Source organism: Rhinoderma darwinii, chromosome 5 (assembly GCF_050947455.1).
Source record: "Rhinoderma darwinii isolate aRhiDar2 chromosome 5, aRhiDar2.hap1, whole genome shotgun sequence".
NCBI lineage: Eukaryota > Metazoa > Chordata > Amphibia > Anura > Rhinodermatidae > Rhinoderma > Rhinoderma darwinii.
Window position 1 is genome coordinate 69,333,108 of NC_134691.1, and position 12,014 is coordinate 69,345,121.

The window sequence follows — 12,014 nt, forward strand, 5'->3', positions numbered from 1 at the left end:
TTACTTATGGTTTTGTAGCCCATTCCAGACTTGTGCAGGTCTATGATCTTGTCCCTGACATCCTTAGAAAGCTCTTTGGTCTTGCCAATGTTGTAGAGGTTAGAGTCAGACTGATGAATTGAGTCTGTGGACAGGAGTCTTTTATACAGGTGACCATGTAAGACAGCTGTCTTTAATGCAGGCACCAAGTTGATTCTGAGCGTGTAACTGGTCTGGAGGAGGCTGAACTCTTAATGGTTGGTAGGGGATCAAATACTTATTTCTCTGTTCACAATGCAAATAAATATATATAATTTTGACTATGTGAATTTCTTTTTTTTTTATATAATCTATCTCTCACTGGTAAAATTAACCTAGCCTAAAAATTCTAGACTGTTCATGACTTTGACAGTGGGCAAACTTACAAAATCAGCAAGGGATCAAATACTTATTTCCTTCACTGTATGTGGCAATATTCCTACAGAACGATTTCAACACTTAGTGGAAGCTATCCCACAACGATGTTCTGGAGGCCAGAGGAGCTCCAACGCGCTACTAGATGGGTGTTTCAATACAAGTGGCCATTCAGTGTATTTGCAGGAGGTGCAGAAACTACTGTTTTAAGTTTCTTCCATAGACTTTAACGGAGAGTGTGCACACCTCTCGGCCGTTAGATATTGAATGCAATGTGCAGCCCTTGGATGGAGCCAAAGGCAGCTTCACAGGCCCCCGTTATGTGGCGGGTTGAACTTTGTTCTAGATTTTGTTGCATCCTTTATACATGACCGCTCCTTTTTGTTTTCATCTGTTGCCAGTAGGAAAGTGTTTCTAGTACATGAATGTCAACTAGAAAACAAATGCCAGTGGTATAATATCTGCAATAGTTTGCCAGATACGTGAATACATAGTAATGCAGTCATTAATATTATCACATTTTCATGTAGAATGTTTAGTGCATTCGGTCTAAAAAGATGAAGCCTGCTGGCAGAACTAGTCCGGTTATTGGGCGCTGCTGGATAAAGGATAGAATTTAAGCTGGATTTTTAGTTCCTGGACTAATATCAGTTTTCAGAACGCACTTGAGGATTTTTCAGCACAAAGGTGGGCCATGGCTGAAAGCCATCGTCAGCCCGGACATGTGACATTTGTTTTGTTTTCCATGTATGTCTAAGACATTATTAACCACACATGGTTTCAATATAGTATGCGCTGTGCCATCTGTGAGGGATGTATCCTGTCTATAAGCCACTGCTGTGGTTTTCCACTGACCTATAAAGCTTGAGACTGCTATAAGGACAACATTTTACAAGCAAGGCTGCTAGTGCAACAGGTTTCATACTGTGAATCATACAGCACAAGATTCATGTGTTACAAGAACTATCATGCTACACTATATCCGATCTACACTATATGGCCAAAGTATGTGAATACCCATCTTAATTATTGGGTTTAGGTGTCTCCGTCTCACCCATTGCAAACAGGTGCATAAAATCAAGCACACAGCCACGCAATCACCTTAAACAAATTTTGGTAGTAGAATGGGTCATACTGAAAACCTCATGAACTTTAAATATTTAACGGTTATAGGATGCCACCTTTGCCACAAGTCTGTTCTTGAAATTTCTGATCTGCTATATCTTGCCAGGTCAACTGCAAATATTATTATTGTGAAATGGAAGTGTCTAGGCGTAATAACCACCATGAAGTGGTAAACCAAGCAAACTTACAGAGCAGGGCTGCCGAGTGTTAAAGCATGTGGCTTGTAAAAACAGCCTATCTGTTACATCACACTCTACAGATTTCCATACTGCCTCTGGAAGTGACATCAGCACAAGACCTGTGCGTCGGGAGCTTCATGAAATGGGTTTCCATGGTCGAGCAGCTGCACACAAGCCTAAGATCACCCAGCGCAATGCCAAGTGTCAGCTGGAGTGTTATAAAGCAGGCTGTAGTGGAAATGCTTTCCCTGGAGTGATGAATTATGTTTCACTATCGGGCAGTTTGATGGATGACTCTGGGTTTGGTTGATGCCAGGAGAACGCTACCTATGGGGAATGCATACTGCCTACTGTAAAATATAATGGAGGAGGCATAATGGTCTGGGGCTGTTTTTCATGGTTTGGCCTAGACCTTTTATTTTACGTGAAGGTTAATGTTAATTTGCTTTAGCATATAAAGACATTTTAGACCATTATATTTTTACAACTTTGTGGCATCAGTTTGTGGTTTGACCCTTTCCTGTTCCAGCATGACCATACAAATATGACTTGGTGTTGAGAACTTGAGTTGCCTGCACAGAGCCATGACCTCAACCCCATTGAACACTACTGGAATGAATAGGAAAGCCAATTGCGAGACAGACCTTCTTATCAGTACCCCACCTCACAAATCCTCTTTTGGCTGAACATGCACATATTCCCACAGACATACTTGAAAATCTTGTGGAAAACTTTCCCCTGGTAATACCCATGATTTTGGAATGGGATGTCCAACGAGTTCATATAGGTTGATGGTTTGGTGTCTACTTTTTGCCAGATGCTGTACCTTTGTGACTCCCAGAGCACCTTCAAATGGGGGCCTGCCAATTTCCCCCATACTAACCCTGCCTACTTATTCAAATCCCAATCCCTGCACGTAATTTTTACGCCGGTCACCCGCCGGCCATTCTTCTTTACAAACCCCCCTCCCCCACCCACCCACCAAACCCTCCAGCGCCACTAGCCATGTGGTCGCCAGCATTTTCACGAACTTTCACCTCACATACTCCTTTCTGGGAGTGCCTTTCAGAGTAACACACTTCTATTTGAAATTGCACATGACTGTCTGCAAAGATGTCCAAGCATACAGACAGTCTAGTAAGAGAGTTTATTCCTACAAATTCGGTCTTTGCACGCCATAGATCCCTCTTAAATTATATTACAATGACATTTTAGAAGAGCATTTTAAGCTGCATAGCAAATTGTAGCAGTGCCAGGTTGGTATGCGGTTGCCTTATGCAGCTGTTGTGGTTCCTGCACACATTGGTGGGTATGCTACACTTGCCACAAATTTCCCTGTCACACCTCACATTTTATTTTCTTTAGAAAGTTGTGTAAATAACCAATAGCCATTTACTTGTTCCCAGATGTTAATGGCAATCTGTTGGGTTTTCCATTGCATGGATAAAGACCTTCTTCGTTCCAAATATTGACTATACAAGAAAAGAAAATAATGTCCTTCAGTCAATTCCATGTATTTCAACATTTTACTCATGGAAACATTACAAAACTAATATAAAATATATTACCCATTTCTTGCTCAGACTGCGTGATGCTGCTTTGCGTTATGGGACTCCGAACAGTAAAAGACATTAGAATCTCTGAACTTTATTCATATGTAATATTGAGTTTTGGTTCATCGGGAAGTTAGTAGTGGTTGTAATATTTAAATGGTTTCTGTACATGACCCAGAGCTGTATTTATAGACTTAGGGTATGTTCACACGCACTGTTTTCAGACGTAATTCTGGCGTTTTACGACTCGAATTATGCCTGAAAAAACGGCTCCATTACGCCTACAAACATCTGCCCATTGCTTTCAATGGGTTTTACGATGTTCTGTTCCCACGAGGTGTAATTTTACGCGTCGCTGTCAAAAGATGGCGCGTAAAAAGACGCCCGCGTCAAAGAAGTGCATGTCACTTCTTGGGACGTTTTTGGAGCCGTTTTTCATTGACTCCATTGAAAAACCGCTCCAATAACGTCCGTAAAATACACCTTGAAAAACGCGCGTAGTTACAAAAACGTCTGAAAATCAGGAGCTGTTTTCAGGCGAAAACAGCTCCGTAATTTCAGACGTATTTTGCTACTGCGTGTGAACATACCCTTAGACAAAAGAAGCAATTTATCAATGCAGTTACATTAGCTTTTAAAACTACATGAAGAAAATTACTTTCACAAACAACATTTTTCATTTGTGTCTGGAAAAGAGGGAATCGCCTTCCTGTCGCATGCAGATTTACTAAACAGTCTTCTAAATTTTTCATCCTAAAATGGTGGTGAACAAGGCGTAGGGAGTCTTGGTGCTCAGTAGATTGGGCTGCATTCCTTCAAAGTTATTTTGTGCATTGGGAATACAGTGCACACAATGCTATACTGAAATCTGTATCCATAGTAGTTAGCCCCAACACCAAATAATAAGCTTGTCACAAACACTAAGCTACATATAATCGTGTAATGCTGATTAATAATTCATACAGTGACTGAATAATACCGCTATATAAGAATAACATATTACCATCACACAGTGAATGAATGATACCAACATACGAGGGGAATAGATCAACCTGTCTACGCCAGTTTTTTGATGTAGAAAAGTCGCAAAAGGGCCTTTTTAAGCCGCCCTCGCCACTTTTGTAGAAACGGGTGGAGCCATAGCAGCTCAACAAATTTATTCTAATTTACACCAGAAAACTGCCGTAAATTAGGAGCGAGCATTGATTTCACTCTGTGGGGCGTAGCAAGTTAGGGGTCCATACCTGCTGTCCCAGGGAAAGAAAAATATGCTCACGTTTTTGCTCCTTCGTCATGCTGCGGCTTATACATGGTCCTGATGCCGGGCAGCGCCAGGACGTTGTATATGATGCCGCACTAATGACGTTGAGTGCTGCGTCACAAATAAGGCCCTGACGCTGCTCGGCGTCAGGACCTTGTATGAGTCGCAGCATGCTGTGGGGGGCCAGAGTATGCTTTTTTTTAAATTTATTATTACCAATGGGAAGGGGGAAACAAATGGGGCGCGGCCGAGGTTGTTGGATTACAAATGTGGCACGCTGTTATCTGGAAGATGCTACACATTTATTAAAAGGTGTTCACCACTTAGTAAATGTGTCGCATCTTTATCCAACTTTCGTTATATTAAAACTGGCCTAAATAACGCCAGTCTTAATAAATTCCTCCACAATGTCTGAATAATACCAAAATATAGTAGCAAATTTAAAAAAACTACCATACAGCGACTAAATAATATCACCATTTCATGACCAAATATTAACACCATTTAGTGACTAAATAATACCACCATACTGTTAAGGATCTGCCAGGCACAGCTTCTGCATCCACGCCCATAGGTAATCAGTCTGCACCTGCTTCTATGTCTGTGAGACTGACTCCATCTTCCACCACTCAGGATGGCAGGCTTAGGAGTGGGAGAGCCTATCACAGCCTGGCCAGACGGAGCTAGCTCCCGCCCTCCGTCTATTTATACCTGCCTTTCCCGTTCCTCCTTGCTTGTGATTCTTCTCTGTTGGTTTTCTGGCCCTGCTGCAGCTTCTTGAACTACTTGTCCCTGCTTCGTATTGACCCTGGCTTACTGACTACTCTTCTGCTCTGCGTTTGGTACCTCGTACACTCCTGGTTTGACTCGGCTTGTTCACTACTCTCCTGCTCTGCGTTTGGCACCTCGTACACTCCTGGTTTGACTCGGCTCGTTCACCACTCTTGTTGCTCACGGTGTTGCCATGGGCAACTGCCCCGCTTCCCTTTGTTCTGTGTTTCCTTGTCTGGTTGTCTGTTGTGCACTTACTGAGTGTAGGGACCGTCGCCCAGTTGTACCCCGTCGCCTAGGGCGGGTCGTTGCAAGTAGGCAGGGACTGAGTGGCGGGTAGATTAGGGCTCACTTGTCTGTTTACCTATCCCTGTCATTACACATACCGTGACTAACTAATTTCACAGATACTAGTTTTACACTGATGCGATTCAGTAAGAGGCAGAATAACAATGACATTCATTGACTCACAGGTGATGTCTTCTCGCTTGTTTTTCTGTCTTCTCCATCCAGCCCATATCACCATGATGACTTCTTCAGGTCACGTCTCATCTCTGTAGAGTTTACAAGACACACAACTTTGGCCCTGAAGCATATCCCATCATCTACAGAAATACAAACTCCCCGTCCTGCTGCAGCCCTCAATACAGTACCAGCCCGCAGACTTTGCATAGTGATCCCAAAAAGTGCCACACATATAGTGCCAAAGGAAATAGCGCCACACATCTGTAAAGGATTTGCCAGACACAGCTTCTGTGTCGACGCCCGTGGTTAATCAGTCTGCATCTGCTCCTAGGTCTGTTAGAGTGACTCGATCTGCTACCACTCAGGCTGGTAGGCTGAGGAGTGGGAGAACCTATCACAGCCTGTCCAGACAGTTCTAGCTCCCGCCCTCGGTCTATGTATACCTTCATTTGCTTCTTGTCTTTGCCTGTGATTCTTTCTTCTTTCCTGGCTCTGCTGTTTCAGCTATTACTATTGACCTCAGCTTCATTTTGTCCCTGGCTTTACTGACTACGCTCCTGCTCTGCGTTTGGTACCTCGTACACTCCTGGTTTGACTCGGCTCGTTCACTACTCTTGTTGCTCACCGTGTTGCAACTGCCTCATTTCCCTTAGCTTCTGTGTACCCTTGTCCGTTTGTCTCTCGTGCACGTATTGAGCGTAGGGACCGTCGCCCAGTTGTACGCCGTCGGATAGGATGGGTCGTTCAAGTAGGCAGGAACTGAGTGGCGGGTAGATTAGGGCTCACCTGTCTGTCTCCCTACCCCCCCATTACAACATCATTGCTAATTATATTATATTACAATAGACACAGTAACCCCAAGAATACTGCCACACATAGTGTCAGCAAAAGTACCATAAAAATACAGATGTGCCATAGATGTAGTGCCCCCAAAAATAATTCCATAATCTTGCCAACCCTAAAATAGTGCAACAGCAATAAATAATACCATACGTTCAGTGCCCCTCTAAAGTACCCTCCTGTAAAAAATGCCATAGAGATAGTGCCTCAAAGGTATCCAACAATCTAAAGTGCCATACAGATTGTGCCCCCAAACTGGACCATTATTTATAGGGCAATATAGATAGTGCCCTCCAATAAATATAATATAAAGTAATATTTATTACCTAAAGTGCCCCATAGTAGGTATCACCATACATATAGTACTGACACCCTAAAAAATTGTGGGCAAAACACTTTGCTCGCTTATCCTCGTTCCCATGGGGAGTACAACTCTGCGTACCACAGCCTCTTCTGGCTTATGTGAATGGGGCCTAAGTGTTCACAAACCACCTTCGTAACCAAAAACCTGTCTTCAGTAATACATACAAGTAGGAGACGGAGGAGAGTGAAACTGCAGCATGTTCTATCCTCCGTGTCTGTGTGCTGTGAGGAGGGGGTCATGTTAGAATCTCTGTTCCATACCCTGTGTGGGACTGTATAAGCCCGCCTACTCAATAAGCATGGAAAGAGAAAATATCCTTCTTAGTAGCACTCCGGTACTTTCTTCTGTGTAGATAACTTCCTGCAAATTACAGTATTACATCATCAAAAATCAAATCCCTCATTGTAGCACTGAGACCCTTCCCCTCCCTACCCAGCTCCATCCTCCTTGTTCCTCTGAATGTCCCCCATGCATAGACTGCTGCTGAAGAGATAATTTTTTTCCTACCTAAGGGAGCAGGAGTATATTGATATAGTAGGTAAATCCAAACAATGATTAGCTGCAGAGTTATAAAACTCTGAATCACACCGGCTGTCTATACTATCTGTGAGTTCTGTGTGCAGAAAGTGCAGTGTATTTCTATGAGATGCTGCTCCTCACTGTTCTCCTGTGTAAAAACGGACAGAGCGAAATCTATCACAAGCAGGAGACAGGCTGAAGCTGCATAACCTAGAATACACTCCAACTCTGCAGTTATGGGACAGAAGTTTTATGTCACGGATCTATCACTTGCTGCACTTCGATAGTACTCAGAGTAGAGCATGGGCAGTGTGATGAGACTCTGCCCCCTCTTCCTCTGCAATGTCAGAGGTATGATGGGTAATGTGGGCTTCATTAGGGGAACCATATATGAGGGAAAGAAAGAACCAGCATTGGAGAAAGCCTTTAAATCACACACAAAATAATACAGGAATATACAAGGCATTCACAGAAACCTCTACATTATTATTCAATAATAGCCTATGCCGCACTATATGGGCTAAGCAAATAAAAATTTCTGGAGTTCTTTTTTAAGGCTACATTCACATGCAGAATGCTTCTGTTAGGCATTCCCGTCAAGGTCTTCGTCACTTTTAACAGCAAGAAAAGTGCAGCATGCATCGCTATTCTTACTGTTAAAACAACAAACTCTGACCGAACACACTAAGTCAATGGGGTCGGTTGGGCGCTATTTGGATTTGTTGTACGGTAGCTATGACACCAGTGTGAACATGTTCTTACAGATAATACAAAAAGTATAGAAATCCAGCATTTGTATTTAAAATTCACTTCTTTATTGTTGATTAATTAAAATATGTTGCAAGAAAAAGTCCATGTATTACATGTTTTTGTATGATTATCCGTTTCGAACTCTATGGTTCTTGGCCACAGCATGCAACCTGTTTTAATAATAGGGCAATAAAGAAGTACATTTTAAGTACAAGTGCTTAATTTCTATATCTTTTGAACTATATGGATTTACTGCAAGCCATCTGGTTTGTTAAAGAGAACCTTTCACCTCCCCATACATGTGCAGCTGAGTGCAGCATGTAATGGGGAGGGCTGCACGAACCCTGGGGCTCTTTACATTTTTTTTCTACCCTCCCCAATTATTTAGATATCTGTGCCGTTATATTTGGCGCCCGATATTTAAATAACCCCTTGAACAGTCAACAGGGTGTGTACTGTCAAGGGGGCGTGTTACTATGGCTGTGACACTGTCCAATCAGATATGGACAGTGTTACATCAAAAGCGAGGAGAGAGAGAGTGTGCGCGCCCGCTCTCTCACTCTTCAGCTTTGAAGATCAGGCAAGGGGACGTGTCTCTGCTACAGACAGTGTAAGCGCTCCCCAGCTCTTTTAACACTGTCTGTAGCAGTGACACGCTCCCTTGCCATTTCTGCAGAAGACTGATCTTCAAAGCTGAAGAGTGAGACCACGTGCGTGCGTGCGCGTGCACACTCCTCGTTTTTCTGTAACTCTTCATATCTGATTGGACAGTGTCACAGCCATAGTAACACGCCCCCTTGACAATACACGCCCCGTTGACTGTTCAGGGGGTTATTTAAATATCGGGCGCCAAATATAACGGCACCGATATCTAAATAACGGAGAGAGGTAGATTTTTTTTTTAAAGTGCCCCAGAGTTTGTGCAGCCCTCCCCATTACATGCTGCACTCAGCTGTACATGTATGGGGAGGTGAAAGGTTCTCTTTAACCTCAAATTCTGCATTAAATCAGTAGTCAGACCCTTTGCTATTACACTTGAAATTTAGCTCTGGGGGCTTCCCATTTCTCTAGATCATCTTTGAAATATTTCTACCTCTTGATTGGAGCCCACCTGTGGTAAATTTATTTGATTGGACATGATTTGTAAAGACACACCCCTGTCTATATAAGGTCTCACAGCCGACAATGCATATCAGAGCAAAAACCAAGCCATGAGGAGGAAAGAACTGCCTGTAGAGCTCAGAGACAGGATTGTGTGGAGGCACAGATCTGGAGAAGGGTACAAACAAAAATTTCTGCTGCACTGAAAGTTCCTAAAGAGCACAGTGGCCTCCATAATTCTTAAATGAAAGAAGTTTGGAACAACCAAGACTCTTCCTAGTGTTGGCTGCTCCACCAAACTAATGGGGGGGAGAATGGCCTTGGTAAGAGAGGTGACCAATAACCCAATGGTCACTCTCAAAAAAGTGCCTAAAGGACTCTTAATGTAAAAAACAAGATTCTGTGGTCTGATGAAACCAAAATTTAACTTTCTTGCTTCAATTCTAAGTGTCTGGACGAAACCAGGCACTGCTTATTACCTGCCCAATACCATCCCTACAGTGAAGTATGGTGGTGGCAGCATCATGCTGTGGGGGTGTTTTTCAGCGACTGGGACAGAAAGACTGGTCAGGGTTGAGGGAAAGATGAATGGAGCAAAGTACAGAGAGATTGTTAATGAAAACCTGATTCAGAGCGCTCTGGACCTCAGACTTGGGCCAAAGGATCACCTTCCAACAAGGCAATGACCCTAAGCACACAACCAGGACAACACAAGTGTGGCTTAGGGACAACTCCGTGAATATCCTTGAGTGGCCCAGCCAGAGTCCTGACTTGAACCCAATCTTTGGAGAGACCTGGAAATGGCTGTCCACCGACGGTCTCCATCCAACCTGACAGAGCTTTAGAGGATCTACAGAGAAGAATGACAGAAAATCCCTAAATCCAGGTGTGAAAACCTTGTGGCATCATACCCAAGAAGGCTGGAGGCTGTTATCACTGCCAAAGGTGCTTCAACTAATTACTGAGTAGAGGGTCTGAATACGTATGTCAATGAAATATTTGAGTTTTTCCTTTTAAATAAATTATCAAGGATTACGAACATCCAGTTTTCATGTTGTCATTATGGGGTATTGAGTGCAGAATGAGAGGAAAAAAACTTAATTTTTTTTTGCATTTTAGCACAAGGCCTCAACATAACAAAATGTGAAAAAAGGGAAACGGTCTGAAGACTTGGTGATCTCTTGGTGTATTTTCAATCGGAGACATACAGAAAAATCATGGAGCCCAATAGAAATAATGAGAATAGGCCCCATCCACGTCGAGAAATGCACTACTTTTTTTTTATAAATGTCATAATGTCCACCGTAATTTTATAACCTATTTTCATATGGGTTGGAGCTCATTTTTTTCCCCTCTAGTGCTCTAAATCCCCTTCCCTTCACACAGTCATAGTTAAATGATAAAAATCTTACTACCTGCAGACACCACTAGGGGAAGCTTATGGATTCACACAGTTACTATTGACCTCAATGGAAGTTGTAAAAATCTCTTTGCAGTGAGCTGTCCCTAGTGGGGTCTACAGGCAAATGCTATGACAATGTGTCAGAAACCAGAGAAGCAGTTCAACGTTTGGCATCCTGTCATCACGGCCCCATAGCAGTAAAATAGTCAAAATTTATGGAAGGTACACCCCTGGTTTCAATTAAGCTGATTGCTTCCATCTATAAATGTATTTTTGGTAAAAATTTTCAGAGGATCCAGAAGTCCTATTTTCTCAGAATAGACCTTTCTGCTTAGTTATAATGCATTAAAATGCAGGTGGATGTGACTGCACTGGGAAACGTACAATATAGTATTATTGTACAATGTTTGTACAATGTTTGTGCGGCTGAAAATGGGGCATTAATTTGATCTCTTTGCGTGGCACAAAAAAATTATTAACTTGGACTTTGTTGCTGCTTTGATCTGTGCAGTCTCCTAATGACCTTGAAGGGCTATTCTTCCACTGAATAATAACCAACAAATGTACTGTAAAAGGGCAGACACATGTTTCTTTTGCATTGAGTGTGACCTGGTGTTTTGATGTCTAGTGAAGCAGAGTGTTGCGTGGCCTATGTGATTGCCATTGTGCAGTCTGGATAAAAGCAACTAAGCACATGGGTGATCAAGTTTCTTAGGTCAGATACATTCCTAGACCATTAACTCTAAGTGCTAACACCCTAAATAGCTTTCAATTACTTATTTCTTAAAAAGTGAGGATTAGGATGTAGATCACAGGAAAACTGGTGCTAACATAAACCATAAGCTGCACAGAGATTTGTGATTCAGAGCAATGTAATAAACACACAAGCTCATTCATTACCTATTCTGAATTGAGGATCCTTAAAACCAAAATCTGGCCATACACTTAAGAAAGCTGTTTGGCTGACAGCTATTCCTCCCGACACCCCATACACATGCACGCTCCAATTGGCTGAGCATGTATGTGTTCTTAATGGGGAAAAGGAAATAAGACATCTCTGGTAGCCGCTTATCTCCTTACAAACAAAAGGATCGGGCATGTTGAAATCCAACAGCCCGAACCTTCTCTCCCCTGGCATCCGCCGTCAGTGGAGATTGGAGACACCGCCATACACAGATAATGGGCCGTTCCCGCCAAAATTGTGTATTCCACCTTAAAGGGGTTTTCCACTTTCTGACAACTGTATATGATCAGTATGTGTCCGACACCCGAACCCCGCCCCGATCCGCCA

General features: G+C 42.8%; 1 protein-coding gene across 4 annotated transcripts in view; it reads left to right on the forward strand.

The window, feature by feature from the left end:
• The window catches only part of STAU2 (staufen double-stranded RNA binding protein 2), a 310,889-nt gene that overhangs the window by 150,905 nt on the left and 147,970 nt on the right, over positions 1–12,014 (forward strand). The window lies entirely within an intron of this gene.